This window comes from Macaca nemestrina, chromosome 1 (assembly GCF_043159975.1).
Source record: "Macaca nemestrina isolate mMacNem1 chromosome 1, mMacNem.hap1, whole genome shotgun sequence".
NCBI classification, from domain to species: domain Eukaryota; kingdom Metazoa; phylum Chordata; class Mammalia; order Primates; family Cercopithecidae; genus Macaca; species Macaca nemestrina.
Genome location: NC_092125.1, coordinates 227018396 through 227044739, shown reverse-complemented (window position 1 = coordinate 227044739; position 26344 = coordinate 227018396). Strand labels below are relative to the sequence as shown.

General features: G+C 47.4%; 1 protein-coding gene across 17 annotated transcripts in view; it reads left to right on the top strand.

Annotated features, from left to right (window-relative positions):
- LOC105479380 (calmodulin binding transcription activator 1) overlaps positions 1–26344 on the top strand; it is a 975024-nt gene that overhangs the window by 286864 nt on the left and 661816 nt on the right. The window lies entirely within an intron of this gene.

Here is a 26344-nt window from a genome sequence, read left to right as displayed (position 1 = left end):
CCTCCTTTCCTCTCCTCCTCCTCTCCTCTCCTCCTCCTCCTCGTGCTCTCCTCTCCTCCTCCTTCTCTCCTCTCCTCCTCCTCCTTCTCCTCCTTCTCTCCTCCTCCTTCTCCTCCTCCTCTCCTCTGCCTCCTCCTCCTTTCCTCCTCTCCTCCTCCTCCTTCTCCTCCTCCTCCTCTCCTCTCCTCTCCTCCTCCTTCTCTCCTCTCCTCCTTCTCCTTCTCCTTCTCCTCCACCTCCTCCTCCTCCTCTCCTCCTCCTCCTTCTCTCCTCCTCCTCCTTCTCTCCTCTCCTCCTCCTCCTTCTCCTCCTCCTCCTCCTCTCCTCCGCCTCCTCCTCCTCTCCTCCTCTCCTCCGCCTCCTCCTCCTCTCCTCCTCTCCTCCTCCTCCTCCTCCTCCTCCTCCTCTCCTCTCCTCCTCCTTCTCTCCTCTCCTCCTCCTCCTTCTCCTTCTCCTTCTCCTCCACCTCCTCCTCCTCCTCCTCTCCTCCTCCTCCTCTCCTCCTCCTTCTTCTCTCCTCCTCCTTCTCCTCCTCCTCCTCCTCTTCCTTCTCTCCTCTCCTCCTTCTCTCCTCTCCTCCTCCTCCTCCTCCTCCTCTTCCTTCTCTCCTCTCCTCCTCCTCCTCTCCTCTCTTCCTTCTCCTCTCCTCCTCTCCTCCTCCTTTTCCACCTCCTCCTCCTCTCCTCTCCTCCTCCTCCTCCTCTTCCTTCTCTCCTCTCCTCCTCTTCCTTCTCTCCTCTCCTCCTCCTCCTCTTCCTTCTCTCCTCTCCTCCTCCTCCTCTCCTCTCTTCCTTCTCCTCTCCTCCTCTCCTCTCCTCCTTTCCTCTCCACCTCCTTTTCCACCTCCTCCTCCTCTCCTCTCCTCCTCTTCCTCTCCTCTCTTCCTTCTCTCCTCTCTTCCTTCTCCTCTCCTCCTCTCCTCTCCTCCTCCTTTTCCACCTCCTCCTCCTCTCCTCTCCTCTCCTCTCCTCTCCTCCTCCTCCTTCTCCTCCTCTCCTCCTCCTCTCCTCCTCCTCCTCCTCTTCTCCTCCTCCTCTTCCTCCTTCCCTCCTCTTCCTCCTCTTTCTCCCCTTTCCTCCTGCTCCTCCTCCTGCTCCTTCTTCCTCTTGTTCTTTTCTTCCTCTTCTTGTTCCCTCCCTCCCTCCCTCTGTCTCCCTCTCCCCCTCTGTCTCCCTCTCCCTCTCTCTCTCCTTCTCCCTCTCCCTCTCTCCTTATGAAGCCACTAATATAATCATGAGGGCACCTACCTTCATGACCTTGTCTCATCTTAATTAGCTTCTGAAGATCTCACCTCCAATTACCATTGCATTGGGGGTTGGGGCTTCAACCTATTAATTTTGGGGAAATACAATTCAGTCCATAGCAGTCAGTAAATAGGTAAAGCGAATTTCCCTGGTGGGAAGTGCTGCAGAGGAAGAAGTGCTGGGAGGAGGGTGATGGTTGGGGAGGGAGGGGGTAGTCCCTGAGGAGGCAGCAGTTTAAGCTGAGATGGGAAGGAAGAGAGGAAGGTGGCCGGCGGAAGGCCAGGAAAGGAGGATTTTGGGTAAAGAGAACGGCGACAGCAAACAGATGGGAAAGAGCGAAGCGTGTCCCGGGGCTGAAGGAGGCGGGGGGCTGGAGTCCAGAGATTGCAGAGCATGCTGGTACCGGAGGGTGGGGGAGGTGGCGGGAGTCCCATTCAGGGCATGGTGGGGGCTGTAGGAGGACAGAGGAGTCCATGGATGTATTCTGAGGTCCTGCTGGTCTAGGGGCTGGTTGGGTGACTCCTGCTGCCATCCAGGCAAGACATGGCAGCCACTTAGGATCTGAGAGGGGAGAAGAAGAGGACAGCTTGGGGATGTCCCTCAGAGTTAGAACCAACAGAGTTTGTAGGTTTTCAGCTTCGGTACCTAGGTCACCAGCAATGCCATCTACTGAGAAGGCAAAGCCTGGGGAAAAACAGGTTTGAGGAGGCAAATAAAAAAAATCTCTGTGGGACATATTACATGTGGAATGCTCGTTATACAGCCAAATGGGGAGGCCACGTAGGCGGGCGGATCCTGGGCCAGGAGCTCCCAGAAGGACCTAGGCTTGAGACCTGAGTTTGTAAGTTATCAACAACATCTGGCAGGGCTCAGGCACTTAGAGGGCAGGGGAAGGAGAAGGAGATGGTGATGGAGCAGAGAAGAGAGAAGGGGGAACCAGGTGTTGCAGGAAGAGGGATGGCCCATGAGGATTCCCAGAGGGCCTGGCCACTGAGAAGCTGAGATAAGACAATGGCATCATTGGATTTGGTGACCTAGGGGTTGAGGGTGGCCAGCCGGAAGTTTTGTAGTGAATACGGAGGAGACAAAAAGAATGGGGATGGGAATGGAGGAAGGAGAGAGGGCTGGAGGGAGAAAGGAAGAGAAACTAAATTTGAGTGGTCAGCTATGCAGAAGAAAGCCCACTTTAGGAGTGAGGTCCTGGAGGAGGGGAAAGGAGATGGGATCCAGGGCGCAGCTGGAGGGGTTCTACTTGGAGCAGGCGGGGGTTCTTATTTCGTGGCCATAGGAAGGAAGAGAGAGGAGAGAGGTGCACCTTGTTGCTGCAGTCCCTGTCAGCTGATTGGAAGAATCCAGAAAAGGGAGATGGGTCAGTGGATAGGTAGAAGCCCTAGGTCAAAATATCTGACTGCAGAAAAGACCAATCAGGGAAATAATGATTTTTCTTTCAGCCTGGTAAAACGGTTTTCTCCTGTCAAAGAGCAAGTGGCCTTTAAGGTATGTTTATCACTGTCCATTCCCCTGCATTGTGAAGGAGCAAAGCAGTCTTAAGACTGGGTGTGAAATGGAGAAGAACGCAGCACTGGCTTAACCTTGACTGTGCCATTGGCGCTTGCTGGCAGCAGCTGAGCCTCAGGCACCCTGAGCAAGCACGAGGCGGAGAAATGAGACCTGCTGGTGCTTACACCAGAACTGACTGGCCACCGAGAGGGGCTGAGCCTGGGATCTGAGGCCACTTGAGCTTGACCTCATACCTGTTTATGTCCTAATTGCTTGCTTCCAGTTCAGCCCCTCTTCTCTGAGACCACCCTCTCCAGGGGGTCTTTTCTCTCTGGCCCTTTGATGCTCTCCAGTTCATCTTCTCCTTTCTAGTGGTTCCCTCTTCTTCTCCCGAGGCGACAGCATCACAGGGGCATCCCTGGCTCCTGGGGCTGCAGCTGGTGGCCTTGGCCCACGCTTAGGGCCTTCCCACCCTCCGTGTCTCATCTCAGGTGGGCTGGCTGTGCACCACGCCGGGGTCTACAGTGTGGGACAAGGCACACACACTTTTGATTGATAAACAGGGTGTGTCATTTAAAGAAGTTGAGACACATTTTTCTGGTTTCTGGTCAACACTGACGGAAAGATCTAAGAAAATCTATAGATCAGATTTTACTGCTTTCAAGATAATCATGCTTACATTTTCAACACAGAGCCAGTAACCTCTGAAAATGAAATGCTTCCCCCGTTTCCCATGTTCTGGATGGATTTGGTAGAACTTGCATCAGGCTGCAAAGTGCAGGAAGTTGAAGCTGACTCCTTGCTTAAAGAGAAAACATTAAATATTAAATGTCCATTTGTCTGTTAAGTAAACAGTTGCATTCTTTCAGAAGTCCTGATGCTAACAACATCTGCGACACGGGCCAGTCAGCTTCCCAAATGGCTGTGTTAGCCCCACGTTCAGGGCCTGGACTTTTCCTGAATAATAGGTAAAGTCAAGGGAAGGAAAGTTTTACTTCCTTTCTGGGCTAAATTGTCATATGGGAAGCATCATAGGCTCAGTTTAGAGGAACATGGCATTGTCCTTTACCCAGGTGATTGTATTTGCTATTTTACATTGGTTTGATTAGATCAAGGCAGGACATTTGTTATCGCTGACTCTCAGCCTGGAAGCACCATCTGATTTGTAAGCAGTTGACTCCTGCTGGATGGGCACATAAACTGGGTGTCACGTTATTAAGATGTGGTGAAGGGTAGACACCTTCCCTGTGCTTGGAATGCATCCCAGTCCCCACCTGGGGCACCCCCTTACCCATAGCACCATCTCATCAAAAGTTGGCTGGAGTGTTGGGAATTGGCACAAAGGCAGGGAGGTTGTTGGTAGGGCTGGTAAATCCATGGCATGGAAAAGGTGGAGGAGTTATCTCTGCTTCCTAGGGATGAAGGCCTCTCCCGGGGCTGGGAAGTTCCTGTCCCTTGTACTCAGGGTCTCACTTCCCTGGACAGTGCTAGACAAATAGGGCTCCTTTAACTCGTTGGGAAGTTCCCTGTCTTTAAGCATTGTCTTTCTTTAACCAGGCTTCAATGCAACCAATTAGGTTCTTCCTTGCTGAATTCTTCTTCTTGTCCTGCTTCTCTGAATCTGCGGGGAATTTGAATGATCTTGAATCTATTCTCAGCCGGCCTCTTGGTTTAATTCCAGCATTCATTCATTCAACAGATATTTGAGTGTCTGCTGCATGCCGGGCACCATGTTTCTTGCAAGGCATACAGCAAAGAACAACATAGATAAGTTCTTCACTTTTATTGTGTGTCTGTTTGTCTAGTTTTAACCCAGAACATCTTCTGAGAGGATCAGTTTTTCCAGGCAAGGGCAACTTTTGATGGTTTCCTCAATAGCATTCCCCTCTTATTTCTTGCTGATAGGACCTTGATTGTGTTCAGGTGTCAGTGGCCAAATTCCTAGGGAGATGCCAGGGTCCTCTCCAGTCCCTGGGGATAAACCTAGATCTAAGCCCAGTGATTGCCAGTGATTGGTTTAGGGGCAGCCTGTAACTCAGCTACTGCCAGTGAGATGTCTAGGCACTTCTAGGACAATTTCCTGGCTCTTAAAAAAGGGTGTATGATTTCTGTCTTCTGGACTTTGGAAAATGTGATGGTTGTGGGAGGCTGCTATGATCACCTTGCAGCCATGCAGGTCCAGCCCAAGGTCATAGCATGGTTGAGCTGAGAGAAGGAACCCAGCTGACATCAACGCTACCTCCAGACTTCTTGTGACATGAGATGATACATTTTCCTTCTTCCTTAAGGTAATTTAGGTTGGATTTTCTGTAATTTTGCAGCCCAAAATATCCTGTTTGAAAGCAAAAGACATCCGCCCTCGTATTCATGCAGCGGTGTGGTCATTTTAGCCTTTCTCCAGGCTCATTGTGTTGTGCTCAGTTTTGTACACAAGTACATTCTTTTCTAAATGGCAAGATGGTTAAGATGCTTGGATTTCCTCTTCCACCACCTATCTCCAGCACAGCACTGAGCGTAATATCTTGCATGTCGTAGGATATCAATAAACGCTTATTGAGTTGAATTTGAGTTTTACGGACATGAGTTTAAATTTAGTGACTACCCACGGGCTTCTGAGAAATTATTGAAAGCCAATCTGTGGCCCAAAGAGAGGACGGCCTGATCAAGGCATGTACTGTTGGGCCAGGCAGACTGTGATGGCGATGAACGTGCCCTGTGCGAGGTGCCAGAGAAAATCCATCATGCATCCTGAGCTCTGTTTTTTTATTGAAAAATCCATTTATAAATAATCTGGGCAAATAAAGTAAAAGGCACTTTATTGGGATTCAGAAAAATTCATGGCTACTGAACATCCAGCCAATTCAACTCCCAGCTCCCAATTAGCCTGCCAGGGCCTCTCTCAGTGGCAGGGGCCCTGCCAGCCACTCCAAAGGCTGCCCTGGGACTATGAGTCATTTTCTTATTTCTTAGCATGCTGAGTGTGAAAATCTTTCTCTTTCTTTTTACGTGCTAGCACTTACTGGGTGCTTTGGCCAAGCAGATTTATCAACGTGTTTTTGTGCAGGTAATTGAGGAGCAGGAAGACACACTCCTCTAGGTTGCTCCCTCTGTTTGTTCACTCACTTGCTTGAGAACCCAGGGACAGTGGGAGGAATGGCCAAGCTGGATGCAGGCCTGGCCTCCGCAGAGTGGGCGAGCAGGAAAGGCAAGTTTCAGACACCTCCCGCCATGCCACCTGCTGGGCCCCCGGTATCCTAGGAGTGTTTTCCCATTTCCGGCAATGTCTTTATTTTATGATTGTTCCCTTAACCCAAAGGCAACTGGGAAAGAGTGTCATCCTTCACCACGAAGAGGCCATTGTCATTTAGTGAGTACCTGCATGCCACACGCTATGCGGAAGACTAGGTGCTTCATCTCACCTAGCCCTTGCAGAGACCCTCCAAGAACAAATATGACACTCAGAGATGTTAACTGACTTGCCCAGGGTTACACAGCTTGTAAGTGGTGGAACCAGAATTAGAAAATGCAATTTGTTTTTTTGGAGCCTCACCTCCTAAATGAGATGCAGAGGGCCTGGCACGGAGTAACGGGGCTCTCAGTAGTTGCTGGGAGAATAAACACATGAATTGGGCCAAGGGTCAGCCAACAGACAGGTCTTTGGTCAGTGGACGGTTTGGGCCGTCTGGTCCCAGGGACCACATTGCCTGTCTGCCTCTCTGTAGGGTAGTGGGGTGCCTGTGAGCGGAGCAGAACAAGAGAGCCTGGACAGCAAGTTCTGGGGGTACTGTGGCCTCTGAGCGCAGAGTGGGAACAGGGGACTGGCAGAGGAGCTGGTAGCGGGGGCTTGGGGATGGCTGCTAACTGGGTTCATTTGCCAAATCAGCAAAGTCTGGAGCTGAGACGCCAGACTTACCCTGGGCCTAGCTTGGGAAAATATTACGCAGTTCAAAATAAAATTAAACAGTATTAACCACAGGCCCAAATTGCACCTATATTTTAAAAAGCATTGTGCAGCTGAGACTTATAAAGCCTGGCACCAGCGTGAGGCCATCTTGGTTAATGAGAGCTCTGCGCCTGCTAAGCCTTGCCGCGGCCTTCTGGTTCACGTCCTCTCGCCCTCCTCGGCTGGGGATGTGCGGGTCCTCGGGTGAGCCCCAGCTGCCTTGGAAGGATGCACCCTTTGCTCTCTGGAGCAGGACGGGCTCTTCTGAGAGGCGGGGCCTGTAAGTGTCCGGAGTCGCCAGCCTCGGGGGCTGCACGGGCCTCTCCTTTCCTCAGGGGCCAGAAAGGAGGCGCGGATATTGTACTGCACTTTCTGGACTTTCAGGGCAATTCACGAAAGAGCCTGAATATGCAGCAGCCACGTCTGGTTTTATTTCAGCTTGGACACTAATTCATGCTGGGTCCTGTAGTAAATCATTTTTCATTCAGTTACTTGTTTTTCCTGACTTGAAAAATGGGCGTGATACTGGTGGTCGCTGTTGTCTTCCCGCAGCGATAGAATGAGACTCTGCAGTGATTTCTTTTCCTTCCAAAGTCGAAAGCTCCTCTGGCTTTGCACAACCTTTTGAGCACGACCTTCTCTCTCATCACGGTGATGCCTGTTGCCCCCTAGTGGTCACCAGCAAAGGGAGTGGTTGAGCCGATGATCCCAGGTTGCAACTCAGACCCAGGCCTGGCCCTGAACCCAGGTCTTCCTGCTGGCTCCGAGGCATCTCTGGGCAGGGTAGGTTATAGGGAGGGGACCAGAGAGGGAGTCCTCCCAGTCGCCTCCGCCAGGCAGTCCTCCAGCTTGTCAAACTGTCGCCAGCAGTGTTTTCTCAGCATGGAGATTGTGAGTGTTAAGTCTAGAAAAATCACTCAGTCAAGGTTAAGACTTGCTTTGGTGCAGGGGACTGGAAAGCAGATATGCTTTTTCTAGCTCTGAACACCGAGGGGAAGTGAGCTTTGGAAGAGAGGCGCTGACTTGGTGTGTGTTTTGGGGCAAGAGGAAGTTGAAAGAGGGACAGTCTGAGCTTGCTCTTTGCAGGGGGCTCGCTTGGACTGTGCTTGGAAGCCCACAGGCTGGCTGAGCGTGAGAGAGAGCGTGCCAGTCAGAGCCTGCAGACCTATGGCTTGCTTAGGAGTATGGACTGGAGCGAGCCCTCCCCTCCTCCTCCTCTCCTCGAACAAGGTCATCAGTGACAAATGCACAGGAGATGGTGAAGGTGGATTGGGGAGGATTTGGACGTGTTTCTTCTGACCTTGATGGGGCCACGTCCCCTCTATTTGTAATCTTGAGCTAGAACAACTGACAAATGGCCTGATAGGAGACAAAAGCAAACAATAGACTCACTTGAAAGATACAGTGAATAGAATTTAATTGAATTTTTTTTTTTGGTACAGACATTGATTTGACCCTGTAAGATGTATGGAGTAAATCATTAGGGGAATTAATATACATTAAAATGTAGTTTATTATCATGAAACTTTTATTGTGCTTGTAGTTGTGTTTTTAATTATTATTTTAATGACTTTCTGTATTTCAAATCGTGATAAATCTATTCTATTTTTTAAAAATAAACGGACTATAGTTTTACAAGGTGATGTGTGGTGCAGAGCTGTTGATGAGTATTGCTCCTTCATTAATGAGAACGAACAGATTAGAAAGACTAAAAATGGACCGATTTACACACTTTTAAAAAAGCCAATTAATATCTAACCATTAAACACAAATGTTATAGATTAGTCTCACTATCTTATCTACTCTCTGGGCTCCTATTGGATCATTCAGAGATTGACTCTTTAAACCAAGTAAGGGAAGGAGGCTCTAAAAGTGGAATTGCCTGGGACCAATTAAAACAAAGGATTTGGGCCATAATGTGCTGCAAATACCCATGCCCTCATGCCTGGGGGACCATTATCCAAATGAGCAAAGAGGATAGAAGTGTTTGTCCAAGCTGTCTTTGAGGGATGAAGCAGAGGCTGTTGGCTCTGCTGGTAGGATCAGGGCTTTGGGTGATTTCCCCAGTGGTGAAGATGGAGTCGTGCTGGCTTTTCTGCATTGCATCTCCTGAGCCTTCTTGGAATCAAGGACAAATCCTTGTTCTGTGCTTTGTGGGTACCCAGGTCTACATGGAAATCAGCCCTATGACCACTCTTAATGCTGACCTGTCCCAGCTGAGCTGAATGGACACGTGGTTTTACTGTCATGACCGTATGTCCTCAGTTTTCCAATTCAAACATCTTATTTCAGATACTTGGTTCCATTAGCCACATGGGGGCTTATACCATCTTCCTCCCTGACTGTGTGCTGGTTGACTATTTCTGACTTTCAAGGTTGTCAGGCAACATGTCTTGGCAGCCAGAGGCAGGGGAGTATGGATGCGAGGTGTGTGGGCTCCCGAGGCACGCGTCCCAAATCTGAAACCTGGCACCAGAATTTATTGTGCGACCTTGAATAGGTTTACTTGCTCATTCATTCATTTATCCATTCATTCATTTCTTCATTCAATATTTATGAAATCTGGGTGCTGTTGTAGGGATTGGAGATATAGCAGTAATCAAAATGGAGAAAAATCTCTGCATTCCAGTGAGGACTAGAGAAGGCTTTCAACAGATAGTATAGCAAAATGCAGAGTACACTGCAGCACGTCAGGCAGGACTATTGACTGTGGAGGAAAAAGAAAGTGGGGTGGAGGGCCAGGCAGTGTGTCAGGGGATGTTGCTATTTCATAGGGTGGTTAGAGAGGCCTTACCCAGAAGGGAGTGTTTGAGCTGTGACCCAGAGGAAGTGAGGGAGTGAGCCAAGTAGGATTCTGAGGGAAGAGTTTCTTCTAGGCACAAGGGATGCAGGTGCAGAGGCCCTGGGGCAGGAGCCTGCTGTCTGTTCAGGGAGTAGCAAGGAGATTGTGTGGCTGGGTGGAAGGAGTAGATCAGTGGAGTCATGAGGCCAGGTCATGCAGGACAGATAGGTCATTGGGAGGACCTTGGCTTTGACTTTGGGTGAGATGGGGGCTCATTTAAAGGGTCCCCCTGACTAATGTGAAGGAACAAGAGTGTAGGCAGGGAGATCCAAAAGGCAGATGCGGTCATCTAGATGGGAGGAGGTGCTGGTAGCTTAAACCAAGGGGGCAGCAATTAAGATGGGAGAAGTGTTGGATTTGGGCCATATTTTGAAGGTAGAGTGAACAGATTTGCTTCTAATGTTTCCGAAGGAAAGGAGACAAGGATGAGTCTCAGATGTGTGGCCAGAGCCACTGTCAGGGTGGTGGTGTCATCTGCTGAGATGGGGGAAGCTACAGAAAGAGAAGGGGTGTGAGTGTGGGTGTGGTGGTGGGAATCAAAGGTTTGTGTGTGAAGTGTGTAAAGTTTAAGATCCTAGAAGATATTTGGATGGAATTGTTTAATAGGCAGCTGGATATAGGAGCCTGGAGTTTAGGGGGAGAAGTTTAGGCTGAAAATGTAAATTTTGGGGTAGTCAGTGCAGAGATGATGTTTAAAGCTCTGAGTCTGGGTGAGATGACTGGGGAGGGAGTGGAGATGGTGAACAAGGCCCAGGGGAGATTCAGGGCAATCTGATGTTTAGAGGACAAGGGGATGAGGAAGAACCAGCAAAGGAAACTGAGAAGCAACAGCCAGAGAAAGCAGAAGGTCAAGAGAGAGTGGGCTTATTAGAGGCTAAGTGAAGATGACATTTCAATGAGAGAGGGTTATCAAAAGATGCTGGTAGGGCAAGCGAAATTAAGATTAAGAATTTGCCGTGGGCTTTGGCAATGTGGAAATCATTGATGACCTTGACAACAGTTGTCTTGATGGAATAGTGGAGGTAAAAATCTGATAGGAATGGGTTTGGGAGAGAATGGAAGGAGAGAACTTGGAGGCAGCCGATATAAACACTCTGCAAAGGAAGTTTGCTTTGAAGGGGAGTATAAGGATGGAATAGTAACGTTTCTTAACTCTTAAAATTCTGTTTCCTGATCTGTAAAATGGGGACGAAGACAACATCTCTATCATAGAGTTACTGAGAAGATTCAATGAAATGTTATTGGAAACTCAGTGCTCAACACACAGTAAGGGCTTGCAAGGTTTGCTGGTACTGACTACAGCCTGTCTGATTGAGGAGTGGACAGGAGGATCTGCCCTGGTGTTTCTGTGTCCTGGGTGTTTGAAGGTAATCTCTGTTACTCTACCCTCCTGGGGTTGGAAGTCAATCGAAAGTTTGGGTAAATTCCCCAGTTTGGCAGTTGTGAAATGACAGAAAGATCAGAAAGTCAGAAATCCCACACTCCTGCTAAGTGGTGGCTTATCTGTATGGCTGTGCAAATGAAACACGCTGCTTCCCTCGTTCCTGTATTCAGTTTTATTGCCTGTCTTGCAAAATGGCACATTTCAAGATTAAAGCCATTTTGACTTTGAGTTACTGTCTTTGAAGTATAGGATTTCCTAATTATAAAAACACATACTAATTGTAGAAAAATAGGAAAATAGAAGAAAATATGCAGAAAAGAAATTTATCTAAGGCCTCCTACCCAAATCCAACTGCTGTTAACGTTTTAGTGAATTTTCTTCCAATGCTTTTATGAACTCTTTAAAAGCATATTTGAGATAATACTGTTATATAGTGTTGTATCTTGCTTTTTCTCCTCGACGTTGTTAGTGTAAGCATTAAATTCTTCATTAATGTTTTTAATGGCTATGTGCCATGGAATCTTTATGTTTTCCATCTCAACTTATATCCAAGTGAAATGGTAGGAATAGTTAACCCTTTTATAGCATTCACTGGGTTCCAGGCCCTATTTTAAGTACTTTATGTAAATTAGCTCATTTAATCCTCATAACCACCTTCTCACATAGGAATGATCATTAGTCCCAGTTTACAGTTAAAGCCTTGAACATACATTAAAGCCCTTCGTTGGGTGTGAGGACCAAGGATGAAGGGACAGACACCCTTTAGCAGACAGTGTTGCCTCCCATGTGAGGGCTCTGGTGAGCTGGCATGCAGTCATGTTCTTCTTGAAACCCCACGTGGAACTGGAAGTAGAGCTGGAGATGTGCCTCCTACTTCAACTTTTCAGGAAAAATATCCCAACAATTTTGGTAACTGTTAAGTGAAAACAACAACAACCTATTCTCAGCTGTGCCCTCACAATCTCTTAATGGTTCTCATTCTCTATTTATTTGTTTCTCTTGATTTACATCTTGTGTTCTCTCCTACCGCTGCCTCTTGGTCAAAACTTTGGTCATAATTCCTGTAAAAAGTGGTCCGAAGTCTTCAGTGTCCAAGAGTGGAAAGAGAAAACTGTGCCCTGGAGCAATGATTTGCCAAAACTATGTCCTTAACAAGTTGCCAGAAATGTATTTCATGTTATAACCCATAACACATACACGTATATTTATTTACGATTATAATATCTGAACGTAAGTTTAAGGACACAATGTTACCTATGGTGCACTCTGATACTTACCACTCCACTCTATTCCATTTGATTAAAACAATACCAATTTCCACCTTAAACTGGTTTCAGGACTCACTGGTTACGACAAATCGCAGCAGTCAAATTACTGCCCTGGAACACGGTGTTGGTTCAGGACCAAGGACAGCAGCCACTGCTCCCTTCCCTGTCCTGTGCTCTCCTTTCCCTGCTGTCACATTTTGGTTCCTTATTCTGACTTCTCCAGCCTGTGTTGACCTGGCTCTTCTTTGACTTCCCATGGTGCACTTTCAATCTCAGTGATTTTTTTTTTTTTTTCTTTTTTTGCAATGGAGTCTTGCTCTGTCGCCCAGGCTGGAGTGCAGTGGTGCTATCTCGGCTCACTGAAACCTCCACCTCCCGGGTTCAAGTGATTCTTGTGCCTCAGCCTCCCTAGTAGTTGGGATTACAGGTGCCCGCTACCACGCCCAGCTAATTTTTGTATTTTTAGTAGAGATGGGGTTTTGCCATGTTGGCCAGGCTGGTCTTGAACTCTTGACCTCAGGTGATCCACCCACCTCGGCCTCCCAAAGTGCTGGGATTACGGGTGTGAGCCACCACGCCTGGCCCAATCTCAGTGATTTTAGACCCTAACTTAGGTTTCTGGTCTTCCTAGATCATAAGCTTCTTGGAGAGAAGTCCTAGGTTTTCACCATGGCTTATATTCCCTTTAATGCTTGACCCAGATCTCCAGGGAATTAGTGGAACATTAAAGATGAGGATAAGGATTTTGCATTAGGGTTCCTCTCCTGGGAGTGTCTCTGGCTGCAGATCTGCTGGGACTGACTTTGTAGACTATCATCACGTTGGACAAGAAGGGCCTCCCTTTATTGGAAGCTCTTTCTTTTTTACATGACTAGAAAAAAATTTAGTCCTCCTCCTCTTGCTATTGCTCTGTTGTAACCCTTTGAAAAGCAAGCTCCCTTTTTATAGCTTTGACATTATGTGCATCACTGCATCACAAGGTTTTCAGGAAGATATATTTGATTGTGTTTTTTCCCTGCAGCCCATGCTGCTCTTCAGGTGACACAATATGAGCTTTTGTGCTCCTTATCTTTCATCTTACTGCTTGATAACATCAGGGAGCAAGAGAAGAGGAATAAGATATCTCCTTTTCTTTCTAATAAAATCTGAGGTTCTAAGGATAGGACCCATCTGGTCAAAGGGAAGACTGATATAGACTTATCAGTGGCCAGTTTTTTTGACACATCCACCATTTTTAGTTTGAACTAAGTTTTCACATGGACCCAGGCTCATGTCTTTGGGAATGGGGTGCTGGCATGATTGATTAATAATATGTGAGTGTTGGAGCCCAGTCCCATTCTGCTTTCCCAAGGGATCCTTGCAGAGGCAACATAGCAGCGGGCCTTCTGAGTCATGTGTCAGCCAGGAGGGCTGTGTTCATGTGTATGTTAAGGTCTTCTGAGACCGAACTCTACTCCTCTTCAAAGCAGGGTAGAACAATTACCTCTGTGAAATTCATGAAGTCTCCTCCTGTTTACTCTTCAATTCCAAAAGCTCAAAGCTGGGGTGCTTGTTTGTCATGTGGGATTCACGATCACAGGTGTTAGCAAATAGAGGTGGTGACTAATCTGAACTCAGCTTATGAAGGCGGGTTATGAAATTCAAACCCTATTGAAATCCAGACACCTTTCATCTATTAATGGCCACCAGTGGCCTGTAATCAAGTCACACTCTGTTAGCTACACAATTAACTTGTTTGTTTGAAGTGTGAATTAAGGATTTGAGGCATTTGCTAATGAATCTTACTTGCTCCCTACTTTGGCTGAAATCCCTGTGTTTGCCAAAAGCAGGCAGTTCTGGAATTTAAGGAAAGGTTTTTTTTCTTTTTTTTTTTTCTTTTTTTGGACCCTATTTTCTCCCTATGTGAAAGAAGCTTCTGTTTTGCTTTTGCACAGATGGAAAGAAGCAGGCTCTCACACCCTCCTTCCCCACTGGACTCTGCCTTCATTTCATTCTCAGTTTTGTAACTTGTGGAAAGTGCCTCCCCCTTGCCACGGTTCTAATGGCTGTCTCTGCTTGTGGGTTGTACCCCTTCTATGGGAGCAGAGGGGAGTGGTGGAGTCTCCCCCTTTGCCAGCCTCCTTTGATTCTCTCTTTGTTTGTGACTCTCCTCTGGAACGAGTTTCTTTTGTAGATAATGGGATTCCATTATGGGGTGTTAGGGCTTCTCTGGAGCTGTCGGCTGTGAGGGAAGATAGGAGGTTTTGATCAATGGTTTCTGCTTGTATCTTGGATGTGTTAATTTTAAGATGGCTCGCTTCTGTTTTTATTAGTTTTATTGGATTTGTGTTGGGGGAAGGGTTAGGATGAGCATTGGTGTTGTTCTGCAAGGAAACCTGGTTGCTCGGAGTTAGGTGGCTCTGCTGTACTTGGAGGCTGGAAGGGCCTGGAGAGAGGCAAAATGCCCACTTCTGCTCTGTTCCTGTAGGCACCAGAGCTGTTGTCTGCCACCATCAAAGCCTTTTCTGACTTCTTTGAATGACTTACAACCCATTTCCAAAGGGCTGTATTGGTTAATGTTCTGAAGCAGAGGTGTCAGTGGAGCTTTTCAGCATCGTGGGTGGGGTTATTTGTGGGTGGGAAGAGCGCGCACACACACTCTCTCTCTCTGATATAAATTCCTGATTTATTTAGCCATGGATTCAGAATTTATCTTAAAGGGACGTGGCTACACAAAGACCAAGTGGATGCAGCATATTTTTGCATAGCTCATCCATCGTCCTTAGTTCTTAATGGGAGCTGGCAGTGTGTGGCTGTCAGTGACACTTTCTATGCACATAGAATCCTGCCAAGGTTGAAGAAGAAGCCAAATTCTTGCAACACTACTTCTGTTTTATATTCAGGTTTATATCACTGTTCTAGAAGGACTTACAACAACAATCTGTGCTCTTTTAGGCTCTTCTGATTCTTGAACTGAACCTTTGGATCAGCAAGCCTACATCTTCATCTGGGGGTAGAGGTGAAGAGGGGTTGGTGTTAAAGAAGGCAGAATCAGTATTGAATCGTCTTCAAACACTCTCTCTCCCTCTCACTTTTTGATATTTGAGAAAGTCTGTATCCCCACAGGCTTATGATAGCCTATCTCAGACAAAAATGGCACCCTCAAAGTTTTAACCCTGTTTCTTTAGGCGGGCTATGTCCTTCCTGGAAAGCTTGCTGACCTCTCAAAGAATAAGATAAAAGTCTAAAAATTTATGATGAGATTTTGACACTGACTGTGGTGGAATAACTTGGACTAGATTCATCCTTTGCTACAAACAATTATAAAACTGGATAAAACCTGTGAAATAAATATTTTCAGCTAATAAATGAAAGTCAGAGTAGGACTGTGGTTGCCAAGAGAAGACTATAAACTGGCCGGGCGCGGTGGCTCACGCCTGTAATCCCAGCACTTTGGGAGGCCGAGGCGGGCGGATCATGAGGTCAGGAGATTGAGACCATCCTGGCTAACACGGTGAAACCCCATCTCTACTAAAAATACAAAAAAAAAATTAGCCAGATGTGGTGGCGGGTGCCTGTAGTCCCAGCTACTCGGGAGGCTGAGGCAAGAGAATGGAGTGAACCTGGGAGGAGGAGCTTGCAGTGAACCGAGATCGCCCCACTGCACTCCAGCCTGGGCAACAGAGCAAGACTGCGTCTCAAAAAAAAAAAAAAAAAAAAAAGACTGTAAACCATACAAATACAATCACTTTGTATTTCTGTATGGAGGCATTTCAAGACCATATCTTCAGGGAGGTATTCCAAGAAGAGTACAGTGATCTCATTGAGCTGAGGAGACGGATACCAGAGTTTGGAGAGGTTGATATATCTAGAATTTGCAGGGCAGAATATCATACAGGAGAAGGCCTAGCAGAGAAAGTGCTCTAGAAACTTTTGTGGCTGCTCTGGAATGTTCTGTTGAATACTAAACCATTGATGTGTGAGGTGAAACTCCACAAAACTGGACAAAATGCACATAGGGATTATAAAATTCACAGAGCTCATACAGGACTCTGCAGTATTTGCATTCTGACCAGCCCTATTGGGGAGCTGTCCTTAAATATTTGGGACATTCAGTAGAGACTCCAGAAGGAAGAAGCAATAACAGTAGGGTAACAGCATTTCTGTGTAAAGGTGGTGCTGTAGACCCTTTACACAGATTAAAAATAAGCCTTGAGAGGGTCAGGCTGATCCACAAGTAACTTAAATGCCTGCCAGAGTAAAGCCTAACGCTCTTTATTTAAAGATATAATTGCTGACAGCTTTCCAAACTTGACAAAAGCTATAAACTCACTGATCTGAGAAGCTCAACACACCCCAAGCAAGGTAAATACAAAGAAACCACAGAATGGCACACACAGTATAATCAGATTTCTTCAAATTAGTGATAAAGATTTTTTTTTTTTTTTTTTTTTTGAGATGGAGTCTGGCTCTGTCGCCCGGGCTGGAGTGCAGTGGCCGGATCTCAGCTCACTGCAAGCTCCGCCTCCCGGGTTTACGCCATTCTCCTGCCTCAGCCTCCCGAGTAGCTGGGACTACAGGCGCCCGCCACCTCGCCCGGCTAGTTTTTTGTATTTTTTAGTAGAGACGGGGTTTCACCGTGTTAGCCAGGATGGTCTCGATCTCCTGACCTCGTGATCCGCCCGTCTCGGCCTCCCAAAGTGCTGGGATTACAGGCTTGAGCCACCGCGCCCGGCCAAGATTTTTTTTTTTTTTTTTTAAAGACAGGATCTCACTCTGTCATCCAGGCTGGAGTGCAGTGGTGCAATCTTGGCTCATTGCAACCTCTGCCTCACAGGTTCAAGTGATTCTTATGCCTCAGCCTCCCAAGTAGCTGGAATTACAGGCACACACCATCACACCTGGCTAATTTTTTTTTTTTTAAGTAGAAATGAGTTTTGCCATGTTGGCCAGGTTGTTCTCAAACTCCTGACCTCAAGCGATCCTCCCATCTCGGCCTCCCAAAGTGCTGGGATTACAAGCATGAGCCACCGTGCCCAGCAAGAAAAAATCTTAAACTCAGCTAGAAGACAGGAAAAAGACAAATTATAGAGAATGAAGACAATAATTCTTGCAGACTTCTCATTAGAAGTCATGCAAGCTAGAAGACAATGGAATGGGATCTCTTGAGTGCCGAAAGGGGGAACAGTCTGTCAGTGTAGAATTCTGTATAGAGTGAGTTATCCTTACATGGTCCTGGAAATGTTTTACATCTTGAATATGGTGATAGATTCATAATATATTTATTTGTCAGCATCTACTGGACTATACATTTAAAATGGGGTACATTTTATTGTATGTAAATTATACCTCCATGATGCTGATTAAAAATAGGTTTTAACCCCTGAAATATGGGATAACACAATTGTAGTAGATGAAGTAATAGGTATAGATTCATGGCACACATTAGAGGAAACTGAGGCATAGAACTATCACGTGACTTCCCCCAAATCATACAACCAAAGGGAGATGAAGTAACTTTTTCTATTCTAAAAGAAATGTTTTTTAATCTCTCAAAATAGGTAGATTCAGGTCTCCTCACAAACTAAAAGGTAGGACATATATTCCTCCAGTGCCTTTCAAACTATGATCTGGCTGGCATCTAGGAAACTTGCTATAAAGACCTCACTGGGGCAATTTGATATTTCCTCCCAGATACATGCTGCTTCTTTTTCAGGTATGTTTTTTTTTTATTCTCCCTCTACTTTTTAGTGTGTTTTCTAGGATCACACATCAGTGAGATTGTAAACATCTTCAGCACTGTGGATTTATTATTATTATTATTTGGGACGGAGTTTTGCTCTGCCACCCAGGTTGGAGTGCAACGGCACAATCTCGGCTCACTGCCAACTCTGCCTCCCAGGTTCAAGCAGTTCTCCTGCCTCAGCCTCCCAAGTAGCTGGGATTACAGGCACCCACCACCACACCTGGCTAATTTTTGTCTATTTATTTATTTATTTATTAAAAAAAATTTTTTTTTGTGACAAAGTCTCACCCTTGTCACCCAGGCTGGGGTGCAGTGGCACAATCTTGGCTCACTGCAACCTCTGCCTTCCAGGTTCAAGTGATTCTCCTGCCTCAGCCTCTCAAGTAGCTGGGATTACAGGTGCCCACCACCACACCTGGCTAATTTTTGTATTTTTATTTATTTATTTATTTATTTATTTATTTTGAGATGAAGTCTCACCCTTGTCACCCAGGCTGGAGTGCAGTGGCATGATCTCAGCTCACTGCAACCTCCACCTCCTGAGTTCAAGCGATTCTCCTGCCTCAGCCTCCCAAGTAGCTGGAATTACAGGTGCCCACCACCACGCCAGGCTAATTTTTGTATTTTTAATAGAGACGGAGTTTCACCATGTTGGCCAGGTTGGTGGATTATTCTTATATCAGTCAGGATCCTATCAGGAGACAGAAGCCATGTTTGGTTGTTTGAACAGAAAATTTAATATATAAAGACTCTCTAGCTAGTAGAAGTGTGGTTGATTACTAATGGAGATAGAAGAGAGTTCTAAGTGTTTCCAAAATATCAGGGGTAAAGCAGCAGCTGCTATCTCTAGGCTGAGGAAAAGTAGACAACAAATAAAGACTAGTAGACTCTCCCTGACATTGGCTGAAATTCAGACCTCTTCAAAGAGTGCATGGCTAGCAAAGGAACACGCTGCCTGCCAAAGGGCCTGGGCCGGAAGTGGTCTGTAGAAGTGGCTCATTGTCACTTGAGGACGTCAATTAGAACAGAGCTGGTCTAAAGCAGCCTGCCAGTGGAGTGACTGTGTCCTGAGGGTGCAGCTGGAGCTCATCTTCATGGCCACTGGACTCTACTCTGAATAATAGTGATGATTATAATAATAATGATGATGGTAAGAGTCTGCAAGGGATGTGTCATTGCCACTGTCATCTTGTGGGTTCACGTCATTGCTGTCTATTGACGAAGCTTAACATTCTGCTATGCCAGCAAAGGAGAAATGTGTACAGGGTCCAGCTTCAGTATCACAAAGAAGGACAAAGGAAGGTGAAATTGGAACTCAGAGATAATAATAAATTGACGACTGGAACAACATCAAAATAGAAATTGGGGCAATCTTGGGTCTGACTTCATCAGCACATGTCACTGAATTAAGGGGCAATGAGTGTTCTGGTTAACATTGTACTGTTCTAAAATCTATTTCTTTCTGGGTTTCCTATATTGGTTCATGGTCTTACAATGCACCCAGTTTCCAATGCCATAAATATCAGAGTAGGAGCCCCAAGGTCAAGGTCCCACAAATCCAAGCCAGCCATGACAGTGAAGAAAGCCAGCGGGTCGAGGTGGCGGTCCTCTGAGCTCCCAGCCCATCTAAGCAGTGGATGCTGTGTAGCTTGCAGGCCTGGGGTTGCCTGACTTTATTTTTCAGGAGAAGCTGGAAATCCCTGACCCTCAGTCTTTAAACATTGGCAGATAAGCCAAATGGGAAGGAGACTGTGTGGACCAAGCAGGCACATCTCTGGGTAGAGTCAGTCCCTGGGCTGCCAGTTTGTGACCTTTGCTTCTGAGATGTCCTCACTGCCTCACTGTCCCTCATTTACCCAGCCAATGGGTTTTCAAGCCCCATTTACTTTGCTTTTGAAAACATTCAGCTTTGTTCCATTTTCCCCACTCCCACGGCCTTAGTGCAGAATCTATTGCCTCTATCCTGGGCTGTAATCATGGTCTCCAATCAGTGGCCTCTTCTCTGCCAGGCCACCACCACCAGAGTGATGTTTCTAAAAAGCACAGCTAGCCAGCCGTGGTGGCTCATGCCTGTAACCCCAGCACTTTGGGAGGCTGAGGTGGGTGGATCACTTGAGGTCAGGAGTTTGAGACCAGCCTGACAAACATGGTGAAACCCCATCTCTACTAAAAATACAAAAATTAGCTGGACATTGTGGTAGGCACCTGTAATCCAAGCTACTCAGGAGGCTGAAGCAGGAGAGTCTCTTGAACCCACGAGGCAGAGATTGCAGTGAGCCAATATTGTGCCACTGCCCTCCAGCCCAGGTGACAGAGCAAGACTGCATCTCGAGATAGATAGATAGATAGATAGATAGATAGATAGATAGATAGATAGATAGATAGATAGATAGCACAACTCTTTGTGTGTCTCCCATCTGCTTAAAAACCTTCCCCTGGTTCTTGGGGATAAAACTCCATTGCCTGGCATTGAATTCCTCCACAGTTTGGCGCCTCACCTTCCACCTGGCTTTGAGTTCTGCCTTTCTTTTCCTTGTCCTGTGGACTCTCATTACTTTATATTACTCAGATTTCCCTGAACACATTTGCTACTCCCATTTTCCTGCTTTCACTTATGCTCTTTCCCTTCCCTGATACCTTGGCCACCTGTCTGCTGGGCAACCTCCTACTCACTCGTCAAGACCCAGTTGAAATGTTAGCTCCTTGACACAACCCTTCCTTCTCTTCTCAGTATAGACACATTGTCTGTGCTGCTAATTTGGCACTCTTTGTCTGTTTTGTACTTGAACGTGATAACCCTGGATCCTGCGCCCCTGTCTGTCTTCCCAGCTGTATTTCCCAGGGCCATTAGTCATGTGTCTTTGTATTGTTAGGACCTTGCATAGTGCCTGGCATATTGTAGGTGCTCAATAATTCATTGAATGATTGAACCAATGAGTAGATAAATGAATGAAAGACCGGGTGAATTGCTCCTTTACTGACTCTGGCTGTGGATGTTTCTATGGTGGCTCATTGTTTCTTCACTGATTGGTAATTTGATAGTCATAAGAATGCTTTACTATGTCTAAATAACAGACAGTCAGTGGGGCCATGCTTCATTTCAGAAGACCAGGCTGTTAGGAATTTATTCTGAATTGTTAGTTACCATTTTGTAGACAGTCCTCCAGACACCCTTGGATCCTTACAGTCTTAACCACTGCCGCTCTCATAAATTGTCAGAGTAGAGCTATGTTGTATTCCATGCAAATAATAATAATAATAAAGCCCATCATTCTGTGTGCTAGCTGTTGATGGCAAGAGCTGGTCATTTTGAAAGCAAGATTGGGGGTATTGCTTTAGACTTGTGGGTGGGGGTCCAGGACATCCTGTGCAGGGTTGGGTGCTTGGGAAGTACATCAGTGGACAGGGACAGGAATGTTCAGATGGGAGCCCTGCCCTGTTGGGCCTGGGTTGGACTATTTATCCTGGGGGAGGGCCCTCCACCTTCATGCACTGGTGCCCTGGAGAAAGCCAGTGGGGAAGACGTCACTGGGAGAGGGCAGGGCCTGGTTATTTATTTATTTAAATTAAGGCCAATTATTTTTTGTCAAGTGCAGCGAGTGGTGGATTCTGGGAAAACTTGCCTTCACCGTAAACATGTTGGTTAGAAGTCATTAATATGACATTCACACATCCCTAATAAAGTACATAACACAGAGATCTGGCACCATTGAAATACCCAGAGGACATTAAGTATGAGTCTTAAAACCAAGAGGATTGGAAACAAGATATTTTTACTTCTCGTTTGGGAGTAATATAATTGCATTTTGTGGCTCTAGCAGATGCTGGGGCCAGCTGCTAGGGGAGCCTTGGCTTTTTTTTTTTTCCCTGTTTTCCCCCTCAGCTTTGGTCCCTTATAGATAAAACCTTTGTGCAGAACTCTCATGAAAACCAAACTTTAAGAAATTATACTTTGGTTGAAAAGCCATGTTTCTGTGTGCAAAATATATCTGAGATTGTATAGACTATAGAGATATTTTTATTAGTTGAACTCAGGAGATATTTATATAAATACATATATATAAATATACGTACACACATGTATACATTTGTTGTTGTTTGTTTAATTTGTTACAGTGAGCACTAAAGACCTTTCTCCCTCCCTGACACTGAGCCTGTATCTTGAAGACAGATGGAGGACGGACTGTCTGAGAGGCCTGTGGGGCACTTGGCTTTTTCTAAGGGCTGCTCCAGGGAAGTTCTGGGAGGCGAGGCTGGTCTCTCTGGGCTGGACTCTTCTATGGGGTTGAGACAGACACATCCTGCAATGCATAGCTCCTTCTGGGGAGGGAATGGGGGCAGCAGAGAGAGCCGGGGCTGAGAAGTTGAGGTGAGTCCAGCCCCTCTGAGAATTGCGTGGCCCTCCCTGCACAGATGGGAGCCTCACCACACACCGGAGGGGACACGGCTCATCACCTCAGAGGTGGACCCAGGGGGCAGGGAGCCCTACTCTCCTTGAAGCGTGTGCTGTGGACAGCTTCCTTCACATGTGGGGCTCAAAGTCAGCAGCTAGGGATGCAGAGGGTGCAGCGGGATGGCCGTCGTTGGCTCCAGAAGGCATATGTGTTTGCGGATTCCTGTGATGTCTGCATCTAGAGCTGGCCATCCAGTATGGTGGCCACATGCGGCATCGAGCACCTGAGACCTGGCTGAGCCCAGCTAGAGGGGCTGGCTGTCCATGGGAAACACACAGGGACTTAGTAGGGAAAAGAGTATGAGATAGTTCGTGACTACTTTTTTAAAAATTAGTAAAATCATACTCTCATGGATATATTGGGTTAAAGTATAAAATATTATTAAAATTTCTTTTACCTTTTAAAATGTAGCTTCTAGAAAATTTTAAAATATTTTTATATTTGAAGTTCTGGGACACATGTGCAGAATGTGCAGGTTTGTTATGTAGGCATACATGTGCCATGGTGGCCTGCTGCACCCATCGACCCATCTCTAGGATTTAAGCCCTGCATGCATTAGGTATTGCTTCTAGAAATTTTAAAATGACACACGTGCCTTGTGTTGTGGCTCAGGTTCTATTTCCATTGGATGGCGCAGCTCTGGCACTCAGATTGGCCATGAGCTGCCTCCTGAATGAGGGGCACTTAGAGGAACAGTGCTGTGTGACCTCTCACGTAGGGCCCGAGCCTTGATGGCAACTGGACCTTTGTGCATGGGAGCCTCAGGCGTGGGCTCCTGGGGTGACATCCTTTAGAAGAGAACTTCACAATCTCTCCTTCAGCTCTGCTGTGTCAGCAGTCATCTTTGGACACAGGAGCTGTGTGGGGCTCTACAGTGACAGACAGACTGAGACGCAGACCCTCCCTGAAGACTGAAAAACCAGGAAGGGAGAACCACCACCCACATAGACCTAGCAAGAGAAAGCTCGAGCAGAACAGCCACTGCTAAGAAAGTTCCAGAAGCTGCAGTGCACTGTGGAGGGAGACAGCAAGGGGGACTCCCCTGGGAAGGGCTGGGCGATGAACAGGACCTGACAGGTTATGTGGGCAGAGCTCGCGCATGGGCGCTGAGGCGTGAAGGGCAGGAACCAGGTCGGCACAGCAATGCATGCTCACCTGCCAGCCCCTGTGGGGCAGCCTCTGCCATTACCCTCCAGCCCTGCTGGCTCCCAGCTGACCGGCTCCTGACACAGGCTTTGCAGTCCTCTATCAAAAGCCATCAACTTGGGGACTGGATGGTGGGTGACCGTTGCCTCTGGGTGGTGGAGATGGAGGCATGGCAGCACGGTGTGTGACCAGGCAGTGACGCCAGGTGGAGCATTATAGCCCCCAGTCCTGCCCAGGCCTCCCTTCCTGATGTGTCTTGTTTGGGGCCTTGGGAAAGGGCCCACCAGTCTCCCTGGTCTGCAGGCACCCAACTGTATCTGCTGAACAGATATAGAGGGGCCTGTCTGGGACCCTGCCAGTTTGTTCGCCCAAGCCCCTGCAGCACACAGACACCGGACCTTGGCGGCAGTTTTTCTGCTTGAACGTCCAAAGGACAAACTAAACATTTAAAATCTGCAAGCTGGACAGTCTTTGCTTTGGAGCCTGCAGTGAATTTCTTCATCTTGACAGTCGAGTCATTCTTCTCAGCATCGATGTGGTATTTAGGAGCCGGGAGGAGGAGGAAGCTAAGGGAGCCAGGGCACTGGGGAGGCTGCCGGGTACACACGTGTGGTCTTTCAGGCTCAGGGGCCGTCTGTGTGGGTGGGACGGCTGGCATTTCCTTCACCCCAGTGCCACATCTGGCTGGATGTCGATGCCTCCTTCATCTTTTTATTTTTATTGTGGTAAAAGACACACAACATACAATTTCCCATCAGTGGCCATTAGTACATTCACAAGGTGGTGCAACCATCTAGCTCCAGACATTTTCATCACCCCAGAAGGAAACCCAACACCCATTAGCCATCACTCCCCATCACCCTCTTCCCCCAACCCTTGGCAACCACTAATCTCCATGCTGTCTCTATGGATTTGCCTATTCTAGATATTTCATATAAATGGCCCCGTGCAATACGGGGCCTTCCGTGCCTGGCCTCTTCTGCTTAGCCTCGTGTTTTCAGTGTTCATCCATGTAGTAGCCGGTATCAGAACCTCATTCCTTTCTATGGCTGAATAACATGCCGTTGTTTGTCTGTGACACATTTCGTTTCTTCATCCATCTGCAGACACTTGGGGTAGGTCCGCCTCTTGGCTACTGTGAGTGATGCTACTGTGCGCGTGTGTGTCTGTGTTTTTTGTTTGAGTACCTGTTTTCTCTTCCTTTGGCCATGCTTTTGCCCCAGCCTCTTGTGAGTCTTTCAAGCCAGACTTGTGTTTGAGGGACAGCAAGTGTCAGGGAAGGAACTTGCACGCCTGGAGAGTGAGGAGTCCTGGCCTGGCTTCACCATGAACATGCTGAGCTTGGACAAGTGCTTTTCTGTTCTATACCTCAGTTGTTTCCTCTGTCAAGATGAGGTAGACCAGACCTGGGTTTTCATCTGCCTTCCTTGGGGTCCTAGGTTTGTGGACCTCGGGGAAGAAAGAGAGGCCAGACAACTGAGCTGAAAATCTTTCTTTTCACAACTCCTTCCCCTCTTCAGCGGGAGTATCTCCAGCTCTCCGGTTTGGTTTTGCATGCTTCCTGTGATGTTTTAAGCAAAGGGCTCCATGGAGACAAGGAGTTTTGCCCATCACTGAAGTCGAGGATCTTATGAGTTGAACGAGGCTTTTGGGGTGGCCATGAGCTTGACCCTGCTGGAAGGAGAGAATCCCCCTGAAGGAGGTTCAGTCTGGGCTCCTCCTCATCCACTGGAGGGAGCTGGGGCTGGGAAGTGACCCTGGGTCAGTGGGGAGCAGGGAGCTGTCAGCCTGGGCTGGGAAAAGTTGAGTTCTTCACTCATCCAAGCACACCGTGGTGGTCCTTTCTGAAATTCAGAGCAGTGGTGCAGAATTCTGCATGGATTTGGGTTCTGGTTCTACAGGTACTGGCCATGTGACCTTAGGCAAGTCACTTAACCACTCTGTGCCTCAGTTTCCACACCTGTAAAATGGCCATGGTTCCTATTTCATAGTTTGTTATGAAGTTAAATGAGATGATCCCACATAAGTCCTAGGGCAGTGCCTCCACCATCTTAGCACTGGTGACATTGATGGCAGCAACGACACAGATGGTAAAGTCCTTCTCCCCACAATCACCCTGAATGTGGATGGCTTTTACAGGGCTCCATGCCATTTAGCACCTAATACTTTGTGTGGTTTTCATTCTTTGGCAAATCTCTCCAAACCAGTTCCTGAGCTTTGGCAGGGCAGGCTCACCTGTGGTCTGCCCATCTGGTGAGGGGGTGGCCTGGGGAAGGGCCGTGGGCTGGGAAGGCTGGGCAGCAGGGGCCTGGCATTAGATGGGTAACCCAGACACACTCCGTCCAGCCTGGTTCGTGCAGCAGCATGGGACAGTCCCTGGCGGGTGAGTCCAGCTTTGGGGCCCAGCCAACCTGAGCACAGCAGAGACTGTGGCCTGGGCCTGGGCATCAGCTTCCCCAGAAAGGCTGCTCTCAGAGGGGCTCTGTGTGGGACGTGTCCTGGATTGGGAGAAGCAAAATTTACCTTTGGGGTAGAGGAGGGAGTGGCGGATGCTCACAGGTAGTTCCTACATCAGCGTGATTTCCTGGAGCCTCTGCTTGCTTGACGGAAGCTCATTAGACATGAGGTGAACGCCCCCGTCCCGAGTTTGGCCACAGAGGTGATCCCGTAACAGCGCTTGCACACACTGTCGTGCTGACTTGTCTGTACCCATCGCTTGACTGTGAGCTCTTTAACTGCTCGCTTCGAAGTGGTCCTGTTCCCTTTTTGGTATACAGTCGATGCTCGGTATGTAGAGTAAACACAGAAGGCAGTAAGTGGTGCTGGGAGTTTTTCCCC